Source organism: Scylla paramamosain, chromosome 22, assembly GCF_035594125.1.
Source record: "Scylla paramamosain isolate STU-SP2022 chromosome 22, ASM3559412v1, whole genome shotgun sequence".
Classification (NCBI taxonomy): Eukaryota; Metazoa; Arthropoda; class Malacostraca; order Decapoda; family Portunidae; genus Scylla; species Scylla paramamosain.
Window position 1 is genome coordinate 16,367,430 of NC_087172.1, and position 17,500 is coordinate 16,384,929.

Here is a 17,500-nt window from a genome sequence, read left to right on the forward strand (position 1 = left end):
GGTAGGTAGGAACTGGAGGTGGGCGGGCAATGCTAAATTTCATTCCTCTTATCTCAACTATGTAATTAAGGCCGCCCTCTGACAGCCGTTTTTTTGGTGCCCTGACATCCCGCCCCCGTCCCTCACTCCCTCCTGACATCACCCCTCCCCTCCACCTCCATCTGACAACGGCCAAGATTCACAGTGGTACATTTTGCTTCGTCCTCGCGAGAAAAACAAGGTCGGAACAAGAACGGCGCTCTCCTTCCCTTCTCCTCCTCCTCCTCCTCCTCCTTCCCTTCATTATCTTCCCTTCGCTGTTAGATCGTTGTTTTCCTCCGCTCTTCCCTCGGCTGTAAGAACCTTGCTGTCCTTCCTTTTCCCTTCTTTTTTCCTTTCTCTTTTCTTGCTTGCCCTCTTTCCTTCCCCTCTCTTCCTTTCATTTACGTTCCTCTCCCTTTACCTTCCCCATTCTATCCTTAATCTTTCGTTGTTGTTTTTTTTGTTTTTTTTTTGTTCAGGACCTGTTGTTCTTTTACTGAGTAGTCGCGATCGTAACAGCAAAGTCCTTATCTTCAAACACACCACTGCCCTACATATTTAAAAAAACGTACTTTTATTTAACAGACTCGAATAGAAATGACTGGCAATTCCAAGGGTCTTTTCTTCACAATGTTGGTTATACTTTCACGAGGAATATACGAAAAAAAAAAAAACACTTAGTAACCTGACAAATCCTGTGTGACCTTTGAGAAACACTAATGAGAGAGAGAGAGAGAGAGAGAGAGAGAGAGAGAGAGAGAGAGAGAGAGAGAGAGAGAGAGAGAGAGAGAGAGAGAGAGAGAGAGAGAGAGAGAGAGAGAGAGAGAACAAAGTCTATAGAGATGCCGTAATGGTCTGCCTCCCTGCCGTGTCAAGACTGCCAGTGCCGAGTGTTTGGAGGCAGGCAGGCAGCAGTCGTCTCGCTTTGAGGTCTGGGAGGCGGTGTGCGTTGCAGGCGTGTGTCCTTGAAGTGTTATCAACCGTAAGTATGCTCGCGTTGAGTCCTCGTGGTGTGCGGGTTGCCTCACTCCCGCCGCCGCCGCACGCCCGCTGCTGGGAGAGGACTGAGAGTTAAGTTGGAAGAAGGCTAGATCCGAGAAGAGGCCAGGAGGGTTGAGGTGACTGGAAGAGTGGTGGAAGGAGATATGGGAGGTTTGGATGACTAACACTGCTGGAGGAGGGCTGAGAGAAGAGAGGGATTAGGATAGCAGGGAGAGGGTTGCAAGGGTTCTGGATATGGCTGGACGAGAACTGAGGAGGATAGGAGGGCTGGAAGAGAGTTGGGAGAGGATAGTAAGGTTCGGAGGGACTGGGGTGGGGCTGGAAGGGGCTGAGCGAAGGGTGAGTGTACTGGCAGGGCGACTCAAATGTTTCCCCACCCCTTCCCAGCATACCTTTCCCAGGGACGTTACCCAGTGCCCTGCGAGAGGAGGCGGCGGAGGGGCAGGACGAAGCAGAGGCGGCGGGTGTCCAGGGAGGCATTGCTTAACATCGATCCCTCGCCAGCCTCACTGATAGCCCGGTATTCGCAAACTATCCCGTAATTCCTACACTGAGGAGAACTTTTTTGAAGTTAACTATAAATCGCTTTACGCATGAGTGAGGTTCAGGGAGTCAGGCGGCGGCGGCCTCCCCTTCACTCCCCACCACATTCCTCCACTCTCTCCCTCGTCCCCAGCCCGCCAGATCATTCCCGGCAGTACCGTTGACGCTAAATATAGTTTCCTGTCTGTTTATAATCCTCAATTGTTCTTTTGTTTATCTGTAATAACGAGGGAAACTTGAGAAGGATGCTTAAACACTAGGCGGCAACTCGCGCGGCCGGGGTTGCTCGGTCGGTCATTCATGGTTTGTGTTTTCTGTGTATTCTTTGATTTCTGTGTCTTGTTACGGGGTGCAGGTGGGAGGGTTGTGGTGGAGGTGTGTGGTGGGTGTGGAGGTTGTGGGGTGGGCGGTGTGAGGGGCTGGGAATAAATGGTTGGAGAGGAACGAGGTGGTATCGGTCACATGACCACGAGAGGTGAGGGAAGAACGGCGGGCTGGATAGGTTGATTAGTTGTCACTTGTGTGTGCTGGTGAGAGGAGGCTTGCGGCGCACGGGAGGGAGAAACACGTGTAATATACATTGCCTTACCTAGTGGCCTTATCGCAGGGCCGAAGGTGTGTGTGGTCCACCCCGCGCCGCCCCTGGAGCTGGCGCCGTGCCCGCTGGTTTGGAAAGTTAGAGCTGTGTTGGTGTTTGGGAAGTGGTGCAGTGATGTGGTGGTCACGTCTCGGTGTGCGGTGACACGAACATCTCGTGGCAGAACACAGCGAGCCTCGCCCGTGTTTGTTTTACTGTCGTGAGCCGCGTCGTGCAGCGGAACAACCTTGTAGCAGCAGCAGCAGCAGGCACTGACCGCCCATCCGCCAGTGCACAGTTCCCGCAGCAACGCACGTGTCTTGTCGTGAGTGTGGCCCCGTCAGCAGCGCGGCACCGGGCCCTGGAGGTGTTGCTTCGCCCACGCACTTGTGGCGCGTTCAGCCTGATGTGATTGCCACACGCCGTGGTGATATCGTCAGCGCCGCACCAACAACAACACCAGCAGGAGCGTCAGCACGTGCTGTCAAACTCGCGGTGCGTCCTTCGGCGGGCCCGGAACATTAACACTAATTGTCGGACTTTGTGGCGGGAGGCGTAACGGACTGCGGCGGCCATGCGTGCTGTGGGCAAGCGCTGGGGAGGCCTGGCGCGGTGCTCAGCCTGAGGATCGCTGTGTTGACACGTCGGGAAATGCACGCGAGGAGCCAGACATGAAGGAGAAGATGGAGGGGGAGCGGGTGGCCTCCCCTGCCGGCGGCGTCGTCGGTGAGGGGACGCAGCAGGTAGTGCGCCCCGAGGCCATCCCCCCCGACGCGATCGACGATGTGAACGGCAACCCGACGGATCCCGACACGCAGCTTCAGGTGAGCACACGTCCCTCTGGTCCCCCGCGTCGCCCCACCGGGTGTGCGGAGGGAATTACTCATCAGAGACTGTCGCTCCGTCACATTGGGATGCCGGGTCACTGCTGTATAACAAATGAGTCTCGGTGATAAAAGGAGCGAGAGCCTCGCCTTCATGTGTGACTGACCCAAAAAGTTTGTCTCGAATTCAGTTTATCTCATCGTATTTACATCTGAGGCTCCTTGACCCCTGCAAGACGAGCAGCGAGAGTAGGCGGGCTGGCGTCACGGGAGGGAGGGCGGGAGGGGAAGGCGGCTGGCGTGGAGGAGCCACCCCGCCCCTCGTGAGCCGCAGCTTGGCATGACCCACAGAAGGGATCGAGTGTCATGCCTGCGGCGGCGGTGTTGTGTCCATCCCGCGGCTCAGGTGACCTCCCCCCAGCTCCCTACCTTCCTCCTGCGCCGCGTCGCTCATCGCTGAGCGAGGCTGTCACAGCAGCGGGTCACGTGGACTGCCCCTAGCCAAGGCTGCCTCTCCTGCCCTTCACTCCCAACACTCTTGTTCTGTTTGGGGAACTTGTACACGTCGTGAAGGCCTTGACGTCATCATCCCCACAATCATCGTCATCATGTCTCCAGTAAATGTTACAGACAGGGATGACTTTCAACTCTGTTCCTAGCTAGTCAACAGTACAAAGAGGAATTACGTAAAATAACTCTTTGAAGTGATGATTAGTGAAATTAGAGAGAGAGAGAGAGAGAGAGAGAGAGAGAGAGAGAGAGAGAGAGAGAGATAACCTTTTAGAACCACACTTTTAACTCCCCTTTGAGTAATGATGCTGGAGCTCACTATCTGGCGGCGCCGCGGTACCTCACTGCTTCCTGATGCCCTGTTGTCACTGCGCGCCCAAACAAAGACGTGTTGAAACCCAGACCACAGCAGGCTTGGTCAGTCCTTATTGGCGGAGGGCGTGGTGGCGAGGCAGGAGACAAGAGGAGGTGGCAAAATGGACAGGAACAAGCAAGGAGGCTGTTAATGAGGCTCAGTGGGCGCTTGGATGGGTGTTTTTGTGGTGGTGGTGGTGGTGTGTGGGGGGGGGCGGATCCTGCGTCGTTGCTGGTTAATGTGAGGGAACTTCTTGCCTCCCGTGTTGTTTCCTGGAGGTGCGAGGGAGAGGTAATTGAAGGAGAGACGCATGGAGGGAGGAAAGAAGGAAGGAGGGTTAGGATGGGGGTGAGAAGAAGGAAGGAAGGAGATAGGAGGGTTGGCAGGGACGGGAGGGACTTCAGACCGGATGTAGCTGCAACAGTGCCTTCTCCTCCTCCTCCTCCTCCTCCTCCTCCTCCTCCTCCTCCTCCTCCTCCTCCTCCTCCTCCTCCTCCTCCTTACTTAAAATTAGTTTCCAAACAGCCATGCAAGACACAAACTTCTATTGTTGTTTGGTTATGTAATCCTCCACCCCCTCCTCCTCCTCCTCCTCCTCCTCCTCCTCCTCTTCCTCCTCCTCCTCCTCCTCCTCCTCCTCCTCCTCCTCCTCCTCCTCCTCCTCCTCCTCCTCCTCCTCCTCCTCCTCGTATGAAGCTTCGCAGATTTTCCTCCTCCTCGTCGTCCTCCTCATCCTCATCTCACGATTTACAGATTTGCTTACGTGGAGGTTAAAAAGTTCCTCCTACACATGAAGTCCTAAAGCAAAGGGCGTCACAGAGTCTTCCTATTTTACGAAGTCCTTTAAATATCCTGTGACTTCAGACTTGAGCTTCGGTAAATATATACAATTTCCGAGGTCACGTGATTTTCTTTTACTCGTAGAAGCCAATTTGTGTTTAATTTTCTTACTTTTATTTTATTTTTGTGTGTATCTGTGTGTGTGTTAAGAATAGTCTGCTGAAACTTGGCAGCGACACACACACACACACACACACACACACACACACACACACACACACACACACACACACACGGCTGCTATTCCCACCTCTCCTCCTCCTCCTCCTCCTCCTCCTGCCTTTGCACTCAGGTCCAGATGGAATAAACTGAGGCAGGACAACACGTCAGCAACACACACACACACACACACACACACACACACACACACACACACACACACACACACACACACACACACACACACACACACACACACTATTATTTTCCCTGACACCACAAAACTCCCCCGCAAGGCCACATGTCTTGATTTACCCCCTAATCTTTATGTCTTATGAACCCGGTGGTAGTGTACAACCTCTCTCTCTCTCTCTCTCTCTCTCTCTCTCTCTCTCTCTCTCTCTCTCTCTCTCTCTCTCTCTCTCTCTCTCTCTCTCTCTCTCTCTCTCTGTCCCCCTTAATAAGGCGTTGATCAGAATGTGGAGAGAAGGGGAGACAGAGAGTGGCGTGGGATGAAGGAAGAGAGAGTGAGAGGCATGGTGCTGGGAGAGTGAAGTGAGAGGTGAAGTGCGTGCCTCTGATGGGAACATGGGTGGGAATGGGTGAAGGGGGTGGGAATGCGTGAAAGGGTGAGGGGTGACTGAAAAAAAGAAGTGCTTGGATGGGAAAGGGAAGGATTAGGTGGCTGTATGGGATGTATAGGGAAGGCATGGGCGAGTGGAATGCTTGGATAAGAAAGGGAGATGATTAGGTGCCTTTATAAAGAACTGTATGGGGGAGAAATGGGTAAAGGATTGGAAGGGTGAGTGAGGGGTGCTTCGGTAGTAAAAGATGATAGGAAAAGAAGATAGGAATGAGAAGATGATGATAGGGTGAACTTAGGAGATAGGGATGAGAGGGAAAAGATGATAGGAAAAGAAGCTAGATAGAAGATGATACAGTGAAATAAGAACATAGGAGTGAGAAGGAAAAGATAACAGGGAGAACTCAAGAGATAGGAATGAGATGATAGGTGGAACAGGAGAGATAGGGATGAGGAAGAAAAGATGATAGGGAGAACTGAAACGAAAGGAATGAGAAGGAAGGATTATAACTACTAATGATTTAACTACCTAACTACTCTTGATTATTTTAGTGTAGGATAGGTTTACGAAGTGCCTAGTAGTATTAAGATTAAAGTTAAGAGTGTAATAGTTTTGTGGGGTGTGGAAAGGTATTGGTGTCGTTATGGTGGAGTTACGAAGGATCTGGTGTTGTGATAAGGGTATTGGGGGATGTTGAGTGGTGTAGTATTGGTGTTGAGGTTGTTGAGAATGTTGTAGGGTGGCTCGGAGTGTTGGGCAGTTAGGTGGGGGGTTGAATAGTTTAGGAGGGGTTGGTAGTAGTGTTAGGTGATGTAGAAGTGGTGATGTAGGGTGTAGAAGAGTGTTGAAGATGTAGAAGTAGTGTTGTATGTGTGTAGGAGATGTGTTAGGTGGTGCTGGAGAGGTGTTGGTGGTCTTGATCAGTGTAGGAGACGTTACTAGGGTGTAGAAGTGGTGGTGTGGGTGTAGAAGGAATGCTGGGGGTGTATGAAGGACGGGGAGGAAGTGTGTGGGGAGTTGCAACCTTGGGAGTGTATGAGGGAGCTATTGGATGTGAATGGGGTGGTTAGGTGGGTGTAGTGAGTTGGTGTGGTAGAGGTATGAGTGTGGATAGGTGGAGATACTTGAGGTGGAAGGTGTTGGGATGTGGATGATGGGGTGTAGTAAGGCGGTGCGATAGGTGATGGTGTTGGTGTGTTGTAGGTGTGGTGTGGTGTTGTGACGGGGTGTGGTAGATGGTGATGGTGGCGTGGGAGAGTGCTTGGGTGATGGGGTGGTTCATGGCGTGCTTTAGGGGAAGGGAAGGGAAGGGGGAGGGGAACAGTAGCCAGTGAGTGATTGGAGGGAGAAGCGGAGGGAGGGAGGGTGAGAGAGACGCAAGTACTTTTTTTTTCCTTCTTTTTTTTTGCCGTTGTACATTCCCACGCGTGAAGCCGGACCCTTCCTCCTCTTCTTCCTCCTCCTCCTCCTCTTCCTCTTATACCTTTCCCCTCTCACCTTCCAGGCCTCGTCACACCACGGGGAGGGAAACACTGGCTAGATCTGGTGAGGGAGACGCGCACATCGCATTAGAGAGAGAGAGAGAGAGAGAGAGAGAGAGAGAGAGAGAGAGAGAGAGAGAGAGAGAGAGAGAGAATTGTCAGTGTGTAAACTTGTACGTACTGGCTGTGTCTGAGTTTGTGTGTGTGTGTGTGTGTGTGTGTGTGTGTGTCATGAAAGATAAGCAGAGATAATGGAGGCGCAGTACAAAGGTAGGTACTGTACTTACTGTAACCGGAGGAGGGGGAGAAGGGGGAAGGGGACGCAACATGAGGAATGAGAGAGATGGGGGAAGAGGGGGAAAGGAGAGGAGATGCTACATGCAGCGGAGGGAAGAAGGGGAGATGGGGAGGACTCACTGACGTCACAGGGCTAATTTCATGTCGCAGGGAAGCTGACTAGAGCCTGTTTCGTGACCCGCCGTCCTGCTGACAACACCTCATTTCTTTTTTTCCTTAACTTTTTTTTCCTTTACTGTGCTGGCTGTGTCTGCTTCAGGTGGCTCGGGTGCTGCTCAGGGCTCCTCCGGCACCACTCAGACCAGTACGAGTATAGTGAGACACGCATTGCTCTCTCACCACGACTATTCCCAAAGGCCACGGAGATTATTAGCCGTGTTCTCGGGAGTGTTTATGATGTTGATATTGTCGAAATCTTGTTAATCTGTCACTAGAACTATAAAATCACCCTTCAAAACCCGTGTCACTTCATCTACATAGACCCTTTTTGAATCCAGTGGAAGTGCTGCGTAGAAGTGTTTCAGCATACGGTCCTTAACGCCTCTAATCAAACTGCAGCGGGTTATTTGAGAGCGAGACAACACGACAGCACATTAGTTTGGCGACACCCAGCCAGCCAACCACGGTGTTTGTTGGCGACTCCACATGTGTTTTCATTTAATAGACTGTGGTAGTGACGTGCGCGACGGTGGGAGAAGGGCTGCCTACTGACGTCATTTGAGGCAGTTTGTGGGAAGGGAAATGAGGTAGAAAGAGTAGATAAGGAGAGGAAATGGTAGGGAGAGGGTATAGGAAAAGAATAAGATTTTGTACGTGAAGAATAAGAATAAGGAGGAGGATGTACAGGAGGAATACGGAGGAAAAGGAGAGGAAAATGATGATTGAAATGGTAAGGACATAACACGAAGGAGGTGTAAAAACATAGCAAGGAAGAAATAGAAAAAGAACAGTGGCAAGACGGAAGGTAGACCATTAAGAGAGAAGAGAAGAAACAGGAGAGGAAATTAACTCTCTCTCTCTCTCTCTCTCTCTCTCTCTCTCTCTCTCTCTCTCTCTCTCTCTCTCTCTCTCTCTCTCTCTCTCTCTCTCTCTCTCTATCGTTATTTCATCATGAGTCAGAGAAGAGAGAGAGAAAAAAGAAAAGAAGATGCAGGCCACAACGTCGCCACCTCGCCGCCTTCCTCTAATTACTGCCCAACCTGCGTCAACACGTAGATGCTCCTTGGACTCTGTAATGCCTTCACGTGCCGCAGTAACCACCCTGTAGCGCGGCAGGGGCGTGAGGCAGCGGGGCGGGTCACGTGAGCAGGTGATTAGGATCGATGATAACGTAGTAATGCCCGAATTCTGAAACCCTTTGCTCTCTTACCACGTTTATTTTCAAAGGCCACAGAGATGACTAGGCGGGCATTCAAGAGTGTTTCTTCCGTTAATAATGTAGAAATTTTGTTAGTCTGTCACTAGAGCCATTAAAACACCTTTAAAAACGTGTGTAACCTCACTTCTATTCGCAAAGGCCACAGGGATGACTAGCCGGCTTCCCAAGAGTGTTTCTCCCGTTAATAATGTAGACATTTTGTTAATCTGTCATTAGAACCTTAAAAACACTCTTAAAAACCCGTTTCTCTTGTTCAAAAGGCCCGTATTCAGAAATGCGTTGCTCTCTCACCACGTCTATTTTCTAAGGCCACAGAGATGACTAGCCAGGTTACCGAGACTGTTTCTTCTGTTAATAATGTAGAAATTACGTTAACCTGTCACTAGAACCATAAAAAACATCCTTAAAAATTCTCGTAGCTTCAACTAGAGCCTTTTGAATGTAGCGATGCGGCGCAGAGATGTTTCGCTGTAAGGTCCTAAATACGCGTGTGTGTTGTGGCCACGCGCTGCAGGAACCGGACGTGTTTAGGCAGTGAGGGAGTGTTTGAAGTTGATAAGACAGGGCGAGTTAATAAGAGTATGCGGTGTTGTCACGTGGTGCTGTTTGGTGATAAGGGGTTGTGTGTCTCAATATATAGGTGCCTCTTTGGTGTGTCAAAGGGGAGACTTGGGGATTGAGGGATGGTCAAAGAATGATGATAAGACAGTGACTAATTCTTGGTATGGTGACGTGGAAAGATAAAAATAAGTAGTATCGATCAGTTAGTTAATTAATCTAACCTATCCTAACCTAACCTAACATAACCTAACCTAGCCTAGCCTAGCCTATCCTTACCTAACCTAACCTAACCTAACCTAACCTAACCTAACCTATCCTAACCTAACCTAACCTAACCTAACCTAACCTATCCTTACCTAACCTAACCTAACCTAACCTATCCTTACCTAACCTAACCTAACCTAACCTAACCTATCCTTACCTAACCTAACCTAACCTAGCCTAGCCTAACCTATCCTTACCTAACCTAACCTAACCTAACCTAACCTAACCTATCCTTACCTAACCTAACCTAACCTATCCTTACCTAACCTAACCTAACCTAACCTGACCTATCCTTACCTAACCTAACCTAACCTAACCTAACCTAACTTAACTTAATATGCCGTAACATAAATAGATACACGTAGAACTGATGAATTAATTAGCCAAGGTAAGATTGTTTTTTATTGAAGTGAAAATGACAACGCAATGGACTAAGGTAACGAATCCAAAATAAGTCAGGTAATTGAGAAGTGCTATACCTCATTATACCTAACGTGAGGCATATAACACCTGGACGCCACCAAACCTGAAGCAACACAGTCATCTATTTAAACCCCATGGCCGTCTTTTGTTAGCGTTGACATCACTATAGTAAACTTTGATGGACATGAAAAAATAAAGCTTAATTTCATCTTTGCTAACTATATAAGTACGTTTGCCTGTAGAGAGGGGATACATAAGACAGCAAATATTGGTGACAACATGTAAGAGCTTCCGCCTGCACTGGTGATTAACAAGGCAGAGAAGACAAATAACAAGTACGTTTTCTGAGAGATTAGTACAAAAGAAGTCTCAAAAGCTGTACAATCGTGGTCATAAATTGTCTTTCGTCGCCATGATGAATCGTAACTGTATACTCAGGTTCCTCCGCCTCGCCGGCACCTCGCACGTCTCTCCTCACGACGCACCGGTGTTCAAACCTTCGAACTTAAGCTGGTAACAACTCATCATGGCGACGAAACAGGACACAACTTACGACCACGACTGTACATAATAAGAAAGATCTAACTATGAAAGGGTAAAATAGCGTCACGAACCACTGAAATAGCAATAATAGTAAGGCGGCTGCGCAGTTAACAATCAGAAACACGTGTCTTGGCTATACAGCAGCGCCACTTCAGTACTGTCATGACTCAGAGGTAGCAATAGTGTAGCTTACATCTTGAAATATCAGAGTCACGTGTATGTGTGTCTGTCTTAGTTACTTAATAGCATATACCACTAGTAACAAGATGACGTGGTTACCTTAATGGCTTACTGTTTAGTCTTTTGGCAGTGGTTCAGGTGGGGGAGGGAGTGGAGGGGCGCATCTGTCTGGGGAGGAGGGGGTTAGTGTGGCGCCTGCAAACTACAGCCGCCAAATTGCTTCATTGATAGATGGTGAAGGTGAAGGAAGGGGAGGGTGAAGGAGGGGCCCCTATGGAGAAGGGAAAAAGTGAATGAAGGGTGGTATGGTGTGGAGAGAAAGGGAAGGGGAGGGGAGGGGAAGAGGATGGGGTAGTCGTGACAGCAGTGGAGGTAATAGGAAGGAATAGGAGGAGGAAATGAATGAAGAGGTGTTTGGGAAGGGAGAAAAGGAAGGGGAAAAAGTGATTTTGACGATTGGAATGTCAGAGAGAGAGAGAGAGAGAGAGAGAGAGAGAGAGAGAGAGAGAGAGAGAGAGAGAGAGAGAGAGAGAGAGAGAGGAAAAGAGTGAAGGAAAAGCAGCATTGAAACAGAAGAGAGGAAAAGAAGACTAAAAATATGAAGGGAGAGTGGAGGAGTGGAGGCTGCTGTTGTGGCGCCATTGACATCCTCCTCCTCCTCTCCCTCTTCCTTCTCTTCCTCTTCCTCTTCCTCCTGTCGTCGGGCGTCAGTCGCTACATGCCATCTTGACAGGCTGGTGATTGCATTCCTCGGTCCTAAAGTTACGTCAGCCGCCCAGCATGACTACTTGAGACACACACACACACACACACACACACACACACACACACACACACACAGATGGAGTGAGACTTTCGGGGTTCATTTACGAAGGTCATTACTGCCTATTTCGAGACGTGTTTTGCAAGAGAGAGAGAGAGAGAGAGAGAGAGAGAGAGAGAGAGAGAGAGAGAGAGAGAGAGAGAGAGAGAGAGAGAGAGAGAGAGAGGTAGGTGACTATGTAAATGGGAAAAGAAAGAAGTGAAAGGTTGAAGACAGAGAGAAAGAGAAAAGGGTAATGAGAGAAGGACATGAAGAAGTCAAGGGAACGAGAGAGAGAGAGAGAGAGAGAGAGAGAGAGAGAGAGAGAGAGAGAGAGAGAGAGAGAGAGAGAGAGAGAGAGAGAGAGAGAGTCAGTCAGTCCTTCAAATCACCCACCAGAAAACCACACACCTCCATCCACAACCCATTCATCCACACCCTCCACCACCCCCCACCTACACCCTCACCCTCACTCCTTTCCACTCTCACACTCCATTCACCCTGCTGACCCCTTCCATCACTCGCTCCCCCTCCCCTCCCACCATCTAGACGACAACAACCCGCGCCACCTCTGCATAAAGAACTTATATACCCGTCGCATTCCTGTCTAATTGCTGTATACTGTGTGTGAATGTGTGTGTGTGTGTGTGTGTGTGTGTGTGTGTGTGTGTGTGTGTGTGTGTGTGTGTGTGCGCGCGGTCACTGTCCCTTGTATGTGCGTGCATGGATTGTGGGTTTATTGTGTGTACGCATGCTATGTTCGTTTGGGAAGCTTTTTTTTTTTTCTTTTTTTCTTTCATACGTATAGTCTTGGTCAGAGAGAGAGAGTCAGGTGGTAGTAATAGTAGTAGTAGTAGTAGTGGAGTAGTCTGCTGTATTCACTCCTGTTTTCCTTTAATCTCAGGTTCTCTCATCTGGTATTAATCTTCTTACAAAGCCTGACAGACCAACACACCTGGCTTGAGAATGAAGGAAAACCAACAACAAGGTCTTCACACACCTGGCTTGAGAATGAGAGAAAACCAACAACACACTAACACACGTGACTTGATAAATACTTGAACGAAAACTAACACAGTGGAAGTGAATGCGGTGTATTGCTCGACTTGTAACACTAGCTTCCATTACCAACGTCCAAAAGTCACTCACTCCTCCGTAAGACAGGAATAGACTAGAATTTAAAGCTAATAGCAATAAATTCTTAGCATACCTGACTTAAGACTGACATAAACTAACATAGTGGAAGTGACTACGGTGTTTCTCTACTTCTAAGACTGTACCTTCCATCACCGTCAGCCACACTCAGTCAAGGCAGGAATTGACTGGAATTTTGAGGTATTTCTTCACCTATATACAACCTACATACAAATTCTACGGTTCTATATGACTTTGAACCATATTCTGAAACACCTCTTCCAGCACCTCGATGTTTTTCAGTAAGCTTTAGTTGAAGTGACACGTTTTTTTAAGGTTTCTTTATGGCCCTAGTGACAGATTAATACGATTTCTACATTATTAACTGGAAAAACACTCTTTGAGAACTTGAGTAATCATTTCTGTGGCCTTTGAAAATAGTCGTGGTGAAAAACCAATGCGTTTCTGAATATGGAACTTACTGTTGTGTGTTGACCTGCGTGTCACTGGGGAGAGGTGCACCAGACGACCAGGTGACAAAAGGTGACGTGGGTGATAGAAAGTAGCGACCTTGACTGTCTGAGTGTTAGTGTGAATGTAATTGGGTTGGACTGTAATAGACGAATAGTGAGATGGAGAATGATAAGGGCGATAGCTGCTAAGTGTGGTCTGAAGCCTTGAATTGTAAATGAGGGGAGAAAGTTGCTGGAGTGATGTTTATACTTTTAGATTAAGTGATAATGGTTGTTAACAGTGGTGGTGATAGTGTGTGTGTGTGTGTGTGTGTGTGTGTGTGTGTGTGTGTGTGTGTTGTATGGCCTCTGTATACTGATGTGGCTTCGCGTATAAGTATCATCCGTATTCTTATTTTATTTTTCTCTCTCTCTATATATATTAACAATAAAAGAATGACAGCAATAGCAAGTTCCTTTTTTTTCTGCTGCCAACTCGAACTGAATGGCTTCCTTGCGTCATTCAGAATTATTTGTATTATTTAAGTTATATTTTATTATACACGTTTCTTATTCAGTTTAAACATACATACTTAGAAATTAGCGTATTCACTTACACGCATTTCCATTTTACTGAATTGTAGTTTGATTTACTGAAATACATCTCATTTATTTATTATTAACGTATATTTGTCTAATTTTTTCTAAGTCTAGCATAAATTAAATTACTTATACGCATATTTACTTATCTACCCACTTATGCTCTTACTTTATTTCACTTATGTATTACTCATTTTTTTATTAGTTCGTCTGTCTATCTTAATGACTCATAAGTGTGGCATTACTTAAGTGTGTCTGCAAGTGAGTGCATTGGTGAGTGATGGGTGTTGTGTGTCATAGTGGTGGTGGTGGTGTAGTGGGTAGTATTGCAGAAGGCTCGTGTCGTAATGGTGTACAGGTGGTGGTGGTGGTGGTGGTGGTGCAAGTGTGACGCAGCTATTGGTGTTGCTGCAATGTTTTTTAATGGGTGTTGTGGTGACGAGGTGGTGTTGCACGAGTATTAGCGGGCTGGGTGCTGCTGCAGGTCCCCTTTTTGTGGGTTAATGTTGGAGTAGTGGTGGTGGTGGTAGTAGTAGTAGTAGTAGTAGTAGTAGTAGTAGTAGTAGTAGCAGTAGTAGTTGAAGCAGTCGCCATAGTTGTAGTAGTAGTAGTAGAGGTAGTGGTGGTGGTAGTGGTACTGGTAGTAGTAGTAGTTGTAGTTATTGTTGTTGTTGTTAGTGGTGGTGAAGTTGTTGTTGTTGGTGGTGGTGTTGTTGTTGTTGTTGTTGTTGGTGGTGGTGGTGGTGGTGGTGGTGGTGGTGGTGGTGTACTAATAACCAAAACAATTGCAGCAATAGTATCTGCTTTAATTATCATAGTTACTGCAGTTATCATTACTGTACTCCTGTTATTGTAGTAGTAATAGTAGTAGCAACAAACATGACAATAAAACCAGAGTCAACAACAACAACAGCATTAACAACAATGGCCAAAGTCACTGTCACTCTCAGTACGGTGAAGCCTATAACACTCAAACACCCATAACACCGCAGTGACTAGCCGTCTTATTGTTATGGCCTCCCACGCCCTTCCCGACGACCCGGTATCGCCAGGTAGGAGATTAGATGGTGATTGGACTGGCGCTATACCTGTCTGAAGGGAAGAGGAGGAGGAGGAGGAGGAGGAGGAGGAGGAGGAGGAGGAGGAAGGAAGGAGGGGGTGATGGTGCTTGTGTGTTGATTGTAGAGAGAGAGAGAGAGAGAGAGAGAGAGAGAGAGAGAGAGAGAGAGAGAGAGAGAGAGAGAGAGAGAGAGAGAGAGAGAGAGAGGTTAGGTACTTAATGTTTATCTCCTTATCTCGTTCATGCTTTTATTTTTTATTGTATTTATTTTTCCGTACCTAATTTCTCGTTTCTCATTCAAAATTTGTTTACTCTGAGGATGTTTTGTGTTGCTTTTTTTCTGTGTGTGTTTTTTTTTTTTGCTTTGTTTTTCGGTGTTGTGTTTCATGATTTCTGTATTTTGTGTTTGTTTACTTGTCTTCTTTCTGTTTATTCGCTTACTTAACCTTCTTAGCTTCATGTTTAAGGTTGCGTATCTCATTCCTCCTTCTCCTCCTCCTCTTCATCCTCTTCCTCTTCCTTACATGTTGACCTGTCTTTATATTTACGTTTTTGTTTATTCTACTTTAAAACCTCATGTCTGAATAATACCTAATTTTCCTCCTCCTCCTCCTCCTCCTCCTCCTCCTCCTCCTCCTCCTCCTCCTCCTCCTCCTCCTCCTCGTCCTCGTCCTTCTCTCTCAGCTACACTATTACATCGCTTAATCCCAAACAATCATGCAAGGAACTAAAGGGCTGTTGCTGTTTGGTTGCCCTGTGTAATCCTCCTCCTCCTCCTCCTGGAAGTGTTAAATCCGGGTGGTGTTGACGGGAGGTGTCACGTGATCACAACAGACCAACAACAACACAACAAAGAAATCATTAGTTACGGCAGGACACTATCAGATAACCCTGAGAGAGAGAGAGAGAGAGAGAGAGAGAGAGAGAGAGAGAGAGAGAGAGAGAGAGAGAGAGAGAGAGAGAGAGAGACAGGAAGCTTAGATCACTGCAGGAGCAAGGAAGAGAGAGATTAGTAGAGAAAGAGCAACTGAATTACGTCTTACAAGCAGATAGAGTGTGTTGGTGGTGCATTTGGGCGTCTGAGCTTAGCCTGATGCACTGAGGGATAAGAGAGAGACTGAGGAGAGGAAGAGAGAGAGGCACTGCGGGGGAAGGAGAAGGGAGAATGGAAGAAATGGAGAAAGAAAAGCTGTGAAAGAGAAGGGGAAGGGAGACGAAAGGAGGGATGTGTGTAAAGTTCATTGGTGGAAGAATAAAAGAAAGGAAGAAAGAGAATAGGAAGGAATATGGAGAGAACGTGAGGTGAGGACTGAGGAATGGGTGTGAAATGCAGGAGATAAGAAGGCTGTGTGAACGAAAGAGGGTATGAGAGAAAACATGAAGAATAACTGTGCTATACAAGGCAAAAGTCGAAGATTTAAGGAAAGAAAGGAGAAAAAGAGAAACAAAAAGAAAAGAAGAAAAAAACGTAAAGAAGAGAGAAAAAGATGGGCGAAAGAAGGAACAGGAAAGAAGAAATGATAGAATAAACGTTTAAAAGAGAGAAAGAGAAAGCAATAAACGTGAAGAAAGGAGAAAAAAAGAAAAGAAATTAAAATGTAGTGCAAGGAAGATGACAGAGTAAGGAGGAAAAGGAAGAACAAGGAAGAGAAAGAGAAAGAGGAGGAGAAGGAGGAGGAAAAAGGCCTGGGAATACCATTAAAGCAAGACTCGAAAAGATAGTGATAAGATAGTGAAGAAAGAATCCCAACTGCTTGACCAGAGCCTGCATGTCTCTTTGTTTACTTGCTGCGCGTTCTTGAGGAAGGAAAGGTCAAGCTTGCGTCGCGCGGCCGTCGAAGGAAGCAAGAATGTTAAGAAGAAAAGCATTAAGGAAGGGAAGACCATACGTGGACATAGAGAAGACAGAAGAAGAGGGAGAAAATAAGAAATAAGAAGAGAGGCAAAGAAAAGAAGAGCATGGGAGACTAAGAAAGGGAGGTTAAAGAGTGAAGAAGAAGGAAGAATAAGGAAATAATTAAATAAGACAAATATCACATATAGAAACAGGAGGAAGAGATGTAAGAAGAGTATGTTTGAAGAAAGAAGGAATGATGACTGTACGAGGAAAAGGATGAGAACGAGAAGGAATAAGAAGAGAGGCAAAGAAAAGACGATAACGGTGCAATAAGAACAAGCAAAAGGAAAAGAAAATATACTCGTAAAAAAAAGAAAAGAAACGAACATAATCATTACCAGAAAACTATTAAAAACGCAATAAAACTGTTGCATGATAATAAAAAAAATAATAGGAACACAAAAGAAGCAAAAAAAAAAGATGGACGAACCAATAAGCATTCTGTTATAATAAAAAAAAAAACACGAAAGGGAGAAAGAGAGAAAAAAAAAAAATCAATGGAAACCTATAGAAAAACACATCATCACAAACAAGAAAAAAAGGAGAAAAGTAAAATAATAACAGAAAAAATCGAAAACTGAATAATAACACGATATTATCCCAAGAAAACTCATTAAACCCAAAAATTACTACTACTACTACTACTACTACTACTACTACTACTACTACTACTACTACTACTACTACTACTACTACTACTACTACTGCATTTCGTTCTTCCCTTGTGTTCTCTTGAGCCTCCTTCACTCTCCTTCACCCTCCCAGCCTCCACAGGTGTTACGACGTCCTGACTCGCCTAAGGGCATGTAGAGGGCGGTGAGATTACAACAGAAGGGCGGTGAAGGGAATCATAAGGTATTAAGATGCACAGTAACGTCCCTTCACATTCAAGGAAGAGGATTAGATCACCTTTGCTTGTGGGGAAACTTCTAGGGGGAAAACAGGGATCTTCTGCACGATTTTCCCTGAGGTGAAGTGAGGCGTGAGGCAGAGAGAGAGAGAGAGAGAGAGAG

The 17,500-nt window shown here is 46.8% G+C and overlaps 1 protein-coding gene across 1 annotated transcript in view; it reads left to right on the forward strand.

Moving 5' to 3' along the window:
- The first annotated feature begins 2,933 nt into the window (after nt 1–2,933).
- Nucleotides 2,934–17,500, forward strand: part of LOC135111688 (rho GTPase-activating protein 23-like) — a 141,342-nt gene continuing 126,775 nt past the window's right edge. The window contains exon 1 of the mRNA XM_064025281.1: nt 2,934–2,967. The gene's annotated coding sequence lies outside the window, so the exon portion shown is untranslated. The remainder of the gene's footprint in view (nt 2,968–17,500) is intronic.